Raw genomic sequence first — 8926 nt, 5'->3', positions numbered from 1 at the left:
TCAGCCAGTTTGCAATCACCAGCTTCCTTCTGTGTAATTCCCTAAAAGCTGGGACTATATTCAGTTTTCTTGAATATTCCAGCAGCTAATCAGAAGGATGCCTGGTCAAGCATCAAAACTACACTCCCTGCCATTCAGCCAATTCCAACTCACAGCAGTCCTGTACGGGGAGCTATGAGATGTTGTCTGGTACATAATGGGGGGGCTGGCATTGATTCTGACTCACAGCCACACCATTTTATGTTTCCAAGACTGTTAGGAGCAATGGGTGGGTTTGAACCACTGATATAAGCAGAAGGTTGTCATGTCGTCAGCACCATTCAGGCTCTTTTGGTACAGAATGGGCGTTAAATAAATATTGTTGAATGTGTAATTCATTAACTGTTTTATTCATGTAGACATCTTTCATTATTCAACCACTCCGAGATGGTAGCTAGGTTGGTGTATATGTGCTTGGTGTTGGTAAGTAGGGATGTGCTAAACATTGACATGTGGGGGCAGTGGTGAACTGCTTGGGATTGTATGTTTATGAATTACTGTATAGCATACACTTCAAATTAATATTGACATTTGATTTTGTACTTTGAGAATGTTGAAATGTTCACAGTCATGGATTACCGCACTGATGTTTTGCTCCCCAGGCTAGTAAGATTTATAGATGGTTTTCTTTTCATTAATGCTAAATGAAACTTTTACCTTTCTTGCTGCTCTTCAAAGAAATGCTATCATTGGGAAAAGCTTAAAGCGAGGTGTTCAATGTTAGTGATTTTTCTAAAGATAGTAACTTGGCTGAATATTTCTCCCCATATTTTATTGGTGTGGTCTTAACTCAGAGTTAAACTGACATGTATAACATAATTTGTTTTTAAATATAATGCATGTTAGCAGTTAAAGATACTCATTTTAACACAAAAATATTCATTTGAACAGCTTAAATACATTTATTGACTGTTGTAAAAGATATGATTATTTAATTACAAATGTAAAGCTAAGTAACAGATTATTTTAAAGCAAATTATCCATTAACAGTCATATGCTTTGATAGATAAGTGAGAATCACATATACTATTATTATTTATTTTGCTTATAGTTCTGACAAGTATATTAATAACTGTTCCTCTTATTTGCATGTGTAGATATGTGTTCTTTAGCCTTGAATTTCATCACTATAATCATTGCATTGAAATTCACTAAAATGAAAGTCTGTTGCTAACTACTGCAGGAAGCATGCAACTTCGTTTAGTTTTTTTAGTCAGTGTTCAGTGTAACACATTCTTTTGCAAATTTTTTTTAATGGAAGACAAAGATGTTACAAAAATGCTCATAGTCATCAACTCAACAAGAGATACCACATAGTGCTGTACCCAGCACACCTGCTATCATTCTTCTGTTACCAGATGAAAGGGCTGGAAGTTGCACATTGCCCCTCAACATTTCATGGTACCAGGGGAGTGATTTTGTTGGTTTATAGTTACCAAGCTTATGACTGTGAAGTGCTGTGGATTTCTTTGTGAATCACCATATCTAAGCTAATGTGGTGGTGGTTTTCAAAGTAATTCACATTGCTTCACAGATGCTTCTATAGGTGAACTGCACTTCAAATCCTAGCATCCTTTTGTTGAGATTTTGAGGTCAAACCACTTTGTGTTGCAAGCCACAGAAGGTCAAGAGAACCCTGGCAAATGTACTCCATTTGGTATTCAATATAAATAATTAATTCCATTTTCCAAACCCATAATAAAATTACAGATATTTTATAAATTTATCACCTCTTTTATTCTATTGCCCTTTTTACTGAAAAGTAATTTGTAATAATTCTGCTTAAGAAGCATGACATATCAGATGGAAACTTAGTGAGTATCTCTACCCAACAGAATAAGTCCAACATTTTAGAATTTGAAGATTTTCTTTCTAATTGGATTATTTGCATATTCTTACAGCATTACTGTACATAAATGCTATATCCAGTACATGTTATAATTAAATGGTTTGATGGCTGGACTTGCAAACATATACAGTACTTATGTAAGTAAACACAATTTAATTCAATTTTTGGTGAATTGAAGCCTGTAAAATACACTTTGGATACAGGTAATGAAATAGCCTTCAAATGCAACATTATTCACTATGATCATATGTGTGAAATTTACATACTTTTTGGACACCATTTTCAATATTTTGGTGTGAAAGCAGTTTCTGTGGTTCTTTTTATAGTGGGAAATATTGAATAACCTTCAGAAGGTAATACAGACCGAATAAATGACAAACTTAGGGAATCTGATATTTTTTCTTTGAACTAGAGATCAACTATTTGATGGTTAAACCTTTTAATATCTGATTCTGGCTCCAAATTGTTGAGTTGGCTTTACCCCATCGAGTTTACTGAGCAATCTCGAACATTGATCTTATGTACATCTCACCGTGTGGCTTTCATAGCTATGAAAACTTTGTTCTGCTTAACTTTTCTTTTACCACTTAAACGACACTTTTACACACTTATGTGACATTGGTACAGACTCTGAAATTACTTCTGATTCATCCTTAAGTAACTCTGTTATATTCACTGTAACTTTATTTCTTCCCTGAAGTCACATTATTTCTTCCCTGAGAGAACTTTTAGTTTTTAGAAACAAAATAGATGAATTTCACATATTCACATATTTACAGGACAATCAGATGAATCTTGATCACAGTGTTGGGTCAAATCCTTGTCCAAAGGTGCCTTGCCTCTTCCAATGAAGACCATTCGGGACTAAACCCCTACTTATTCATGTGCACCCCCTGTGGGAATAAGTATTAAGAGAAAAAAGGATTTCTTAAAATTAAATAGCAAGTCTAATATAATTGAAAATAACATTGAGGTTTCCTAGGAGCCCTTGGGTGGTGTACTTGTTGCACATTGGGCTACTAACCCCAAGGTCAGCCGTTTGAAACCACTAGCCACTTTGCAGGAGACAGGTGAGGTTTTCTGTTCCCCTAAACAGACACAGTTTCAGAAACCCACAGGAGCAGGTCCAGCCTGTGCTTACAGGGTCGCTATTGGTCAGAACTGAGTCTATCACAGTTAGCTTTGTTTTTTCTTTTATTAGGTTTTACCTAAGCTGTTTTGTTGTTGTTGTTATTTTGAACAAAACCTCCAGGTATAGCGATATAAAGTAAGTTGTGTTTCATTTCACTTACCTGAAGTTTAGCTATAGCCTACCAATGAGTTTCTGGATATTTCTTTACAACCCATTCCCAGAAAACTATTCACAACATGGAGAAATTGTAAAAATGTTTACAACCGAGGCATATCTTATCATACAAGGATATGCCCAGTTTATTACTATGTAAGCTAAGTAATTTTAAATAAATGGATGAGCTTTTTATTTTACTGTACGCATTTTCCATTTTTAAAAACTTTTCAAGTTTTGTGAGAGCTCATAGTATATGACAAATTACAGGTACCAAATGCCTATCTATGCAAGGCAGGAAAGAAAGGTGGGGAGAAATGTGACTGTTTCTATCTTTAAAAGTATATTTGAGCAATATGGTAATTTTTAAATTGTTTCCTTATATGCAAATCATGTTGTTTCAAACATAAGTAAGGACATATTTTTATCCAGCAAATCCACATGTAGAGACATGTTTGGGAATCACAACAGAATAAATGGAAGTTTTATATCAAGAGTTGGTGAAAGTCTTATGATAACCTAGTTACCCCATTAAGGAATCTATGGGTTTCAAAAAGTTCCAGCTCATTTGAATGCTTACTCTTGAAAGTACTTCAGCTGAATTACTCAAATTCTGACTATATTAGCTGTGTACTAATTAGCAGTTAGTAGAATATCAACCTTTTATTTGCATGTGGGTATACTTAAGTGGTGTTACTTAGCACTACTATAATCAGTGTCCTAATTTTGTCTCCTTGAGAGACTGTACTTTTATAGTCTGTTCCCCAAATAGTAATTAGAGGAGTAAATTAAATCTCTGCAATCCTGCTTCAGAAAATAATGTAGTGTATTGTAAGAAAAAAGAAGAATTGAGAAATGAAAACTGCCTTCAACTTCTGTAAAAGGTCCTGCTTGAGAAAAGCAACTAGGATGTATAGAGATTGTCCTTTATCCTTCAAGTACTTTGCATGTCTCCTCGTGTTATCGTCTTTAATGCATACACCCCAAACTCACTGCCATTGAGTTGAATCTGATTCATGGCGACTCTGTGAAGTATTTCCAAGGCTGTAAATCTTTACAGGAGCAGATTGTACCAACTTTCTCCTTGGGAACAGATGATGGGTTTGACCTGTCAACCCTCAGATTAGTTGTCCAATACTCACCTGACAGAGCCACTAGGACTCCTTAATGTAGATGGTATCTCTTGTCCATTTTACAGGTGGTCTTACTCTGGGTTCATTAGGGAAACAAATCCAGGACACTCACATATATTTAAGAGAGAGCTTTATGTTATGAAGTAATTATACATCAATAAAGCATCCCAGACCAGTCCAGATCAAGTCCATAAGTCCAATATATAATTCATATGTCTGATACCAGTCGATAAATTCCTCTTCAGAATCAGGCAACACATGTAATGATGCCAAATACATGAAGATCACATGCCAGTAGGTGGGAAGTCTTGTGGATCCAGTGGTAGTGGAAGTATCTCAGTGTGGGTATGGGTCTCCATGTGGCTCCTCCAGTTCCAGGGCTTTGGCTCTATCAGTGTAGTTTCTGGTGTGTTGTCAGCAGGAAGATGAAGCAGAGTGTGTGGGTCTGGCCTCCAGTGAGTCATTTTTCTCTGTAGCACCTCCAAATGAGGTCATCAAGCTGCACCCTGATTGACAGGTTAAACTCACCCTTTCACTCGTCATAGTCTCGAGTTGACACGGATTATGTAACTATCCCACAGGTAAATTAAAGGAACTACTCTAACTTTTCAAACCGCTGTTCTTCCTATATCCTAAATCCATTGCTCTTGAACTTAAATCCAACTCGTAGTGAATCTGCAGGACAGACTAGCACTGCTCCTTGTAGTTTCCAAGGCTTAAATCTTTACAGAAGCAGCCTGCCACATCTTTCTCCCCATGAGTTAGATGTGGGTTCAAACTGGTGCCTTTCTGATTCCCAGATGAGGTTTTAACCAGTGTACTACCTGCGTAGTATGCACTGGCCACATCTACATGATGATGCATTTTCAGAATAATGAGAATTGTGAGAATTCAGAATCAGAATTGTGCTAAAATTTTTCATATATTGATTTTGGAAAAACCTTCCCTACCCAGATCCTTATGTATAACATAGGTCTCCTAGGTGGGCAGATTGTAGATTTTCCTCTGAACTATGTATATAAATCACAAGTATCCATTGGTAGATACCAAGGTCGGCTGTCTATAGCCAAAGGAGGACTGGTTGTGTGATGGCTGGTGTTGGGCTACTAACTGCAAGATTGGTAGTTCAAACCACCAGATGGTCTGAGGGAGAAAGATAAAGCTTTTAACTCTTGTATTCTACCCTCTCCTATAGGATGGGGAGATCTACCGTGTCCTGGGGGTCGTATGAGTCAGAATCAACTCAATGACAGTGCAGTGAGGTTTACGTTTGGTTTATTTTGGGGGCCATTTCCAGGAAACAAAATTCACCATTTCCGTGCCTTTGGTGACCAGTTGTTAAACAAAGCATATGTGATATTTGAGAGTTAAATAATGCTGCATAGAAGGGAACAGGATATGTGAATAAACATAGTGGCTACCAGTATCGAGTTCACTTGTCAGACAAAGAGAGATTGGGACAGTAGCTGTTCATTGAAGTGGGAGCACATAAAAAATGTCCCAGGGTGATGGATTTATGAAATTTGGGAAAACCCAAGTGATTCTTAATGCTTGTCTGCCTGAGAACCACTGAACTAGACTTTTATGAGGTCCAATATGATAGAAATTCTTAAACATGAGTAGAAGATATAACTACAAAATCAGTATGAAATAGCATAGTGCCCAAGAAGGGAAATGTTTACGACTCTGATTAAAAAACACTTTTTTCTTCCTTCGTAGGCAATGTTTCCATGAAAACATCACAGAGGGAAGGGTCTGAGAATCTGGGGGACAAAGCTGGGGGCTCAAGCTGGAAGGAAATCAGGGACAGCAAAGGGAGCACGTTAGAAAGTTTGAAAGTGTCCAGGGAGCAGATGGGGGAAAAAAATCTTTAGATGAGTGTTTGTCAACAACAATGTAATGAAAGTCACATAAACCAAACAAACTCACTCACGGCAAATGGGTACGTCCTGATGCCGGCATCTTATAACACAGAGTAGAACTGCCCCTGTGGGTTGCCAAGGAGGTAAATCTTTACCAGAGCAGACAGCCTCAGCTTTCTCCCATGGAGTGGCTGGTGGGTTCAAACGACTGACCTTGTGACTTGCAGCTCAACTCATAACTCACTATCACCAGCGCGGGTTTAACTTTTTTAAAAATTAAAATTAATGTTAACACTTTATAAAATACAAAGAATAAGTGTCTTCCATTGCTTGTTCTATTTTATTTAATCCAATATACTAAAATTTTATTTCAATATGTAATCTATATAAAAATTTTATGGGATATTTTCAATTTTATTGATGTTGTCATCAGCATTTGATAGAGCCTTATATCTAACACTTGTAGGACATCATTTGACCTACTCACCAGCCACATTTAAGTGCCCCAAAGTCATAGGTAGCTATTAGCAACCTTATTGGACAGTGCGGTTCTAGAGACACAGGTGGGTTTGAATGTTTACCTGCCCTCTTTAAATGCCTTTGCGACTCTTCCTCAAGCACCTAGCAGATCACCACTGGCTCCTCTTCCTTCTAAGTGGCATTTGTCCAGAAGCACGAGCTGAAGTTAGATGCATAAGATCTATGCTTGACCGTGACAAAACTGCCATCATATAATCTCCTTTAACTTTCTTATAGGGCATTTTCCCTGTGTTTTTCTGTATTTCTTGCTACATAACTGTAGATTATTGCAAGACACTCGTGCCTAAGTGTATCTTCCTATGTATGTTATCCATATTCTCAAGTTCACCGCCAGAATGATTTTATATCTCTTTTTATCCTTAAGGTGCTAGCTTGATTATTTTATTTTCCTTCTTTAAAAGCCTCCTTGATTTTCCGTGTGTCCCTTAATTAATTAACCCTCCCTTTGAAAGGTACCACTGCCTGCTTCTCCACACTGCTCACCATGGCGGTCCTCAGCTGCGGCCTGCGATGGAGGACATCACTGCTAACCAAAAGAGAGAGGGTAGAAACGGCGAGCCTCGCCTACAGAAGAAAAGGGTGCAGTGTGCCTCTGTAAAGTTTTAGTCTTTAGAAACCCTAGAGGGTAATTAGCTTTGGTCCTCTCAGGTCCTTAGGAGTCAGAATCAACTCTACAGCAGTTAGTCCTGGGGTCTACTTTCAGTTCTATATGCTCCTCTCTCCTATCCCTGCACACGTGTAGCAATGATTCCAGTGATTCAAAATACTCTTTTCTCATCTGCTTCCCTGCTCAATTCCTACTCATCCTTCAATTGCCAAGTCAAACATCATTACTTCTTTGAAAGCTCCTACCCTCACCTTGTAGTTTAGGAATCTCTCTCTCTCTCTCTCTCCCTCCTACCTTTCTTCCCTCCCTCCCTCCCTTCCTCCCTCCCTTCCTCTTTATAAATATACTCATTTTCACAATACACAGAGTCCCCTTCAGTTTTCAAAAAGTATGTGTGAGACAATTGGCCTACTGTCAGTCTTCCCACTTAATGTAAACTTTGTGATATAAAGGGCCACTGCTCAATCATATGACTGTCTATGGCTTAGGACCAAGTGTCTTTCCGGTCCCATAGAGGATAATCAATCTTTATGGCAAGGAAATCAGAAGCAAAAAAATCTCAGAGTGAAGGTACCACATCAACATCTTCATGTAAATTAAAACACTTTTCTCCTATGATAAAATTCTTCTTTTCAACCTCTTGGCACAAGACACTTGTGATGATCGCTTCTTGACCTTTGGCTAAGATCAAGTGTAGCATCTGTTCTTATCAGTTTAATATCTGATACATCATCTATCTGAGGACAGTATAGTAAATGAATTTTTGGAGCAGGGAGATGGAATAGGAGCTTGCTCCGTCTACCTGGTATTGCAGTACTTCCAGGAACAGTGCACCCCTTTGGGGGATCCCAGAAAAGAAAAGAAAAGAAAAACAAAACAGAAAAAAAAGAAACCAAACAAGACACTTATGATTAAAATTACAACCACTATTATGACCTCTAGTCATTGAAATTGCAACAACTTTATATCCCCTCCCCCCAAATGCTGACTGTAGAAAGAACACTGTCAGACTACTGCAAAGCCTTGGCTTGTTTCAAATATGAGCAGCCTGTGTAGGAATCACTGTCTGTTTCCATTCTGATCAAAGTTCAGGGGATAGTTTAACTGTTTCTGCCTAGAGCTCCCAATCAGTCCGATGAAAATGCTAGCATACTGCCCCAGACAAGAAGAGTCGAGCTTGGGAGGGAGAAACCAAAGGGGCTAATCCCTAAAGTCGGAGGGCAGAAAAGAATTGCCTTAACCAGTCTGAGAGCAGGAGACCCAGCAAATTGCATGTGGGACAGATGGTGCCTGACACAGCTACAGGCATGTGGTGAGTAAAAGGCCCTTTTGAATGTTTCCCTATCGTGCAGAGATGAAAAGTTAAAAGAATTGCTTATATGTATATATCTGTGGCACCTATCTTGTTATATTTTCCGTGATATAGGCATAAATCATTAATGTTGCAGAAATGAGAAAATATTTAAATAACAAGAACACATCAAAATGAATAGCATTCAGGCAATTAATTTATGGACACGATATACTCTACCTGATCATTAAACATTCATGCGGTTTAAGGGTAAATGCAGGATATGTGCATTGGTAAAGACTCAAATCCATACCTAATGC

General features: G+C 38.0%; 1 pseudogene; it reads left to right on the top strand.

Moving 5' to 3' along the window:
* The first annotated feature begins 7977 nt into the window (after positions 1–7977).
* Positions 7978–8154, top strand: LOC115869410 (annotated as a pseudogene).
* Positions 8155–8926: the final 772 nt, after the last annotated feature.

This window comes from Echinops telfairi, unplaced genomic scaffold (assembly GCF_000313985.2).
Source record: "Echinops telfairi isolate 266 unplaced genomic scaffold, ASM31398v2 ScPeMD7_25;HRSCAF=90, whole genome shotgun sequence".
NCBI lineage: Eukaryota > Metazoa > Chordata > Mammalia > Afrosoricida > Tenrecidae > Echinops > Echinops telfairi.
Note: the sequence above shows the minus strand (reverse complement) of the source record. Positions and strands in the feature narration are given on the sequence as shown.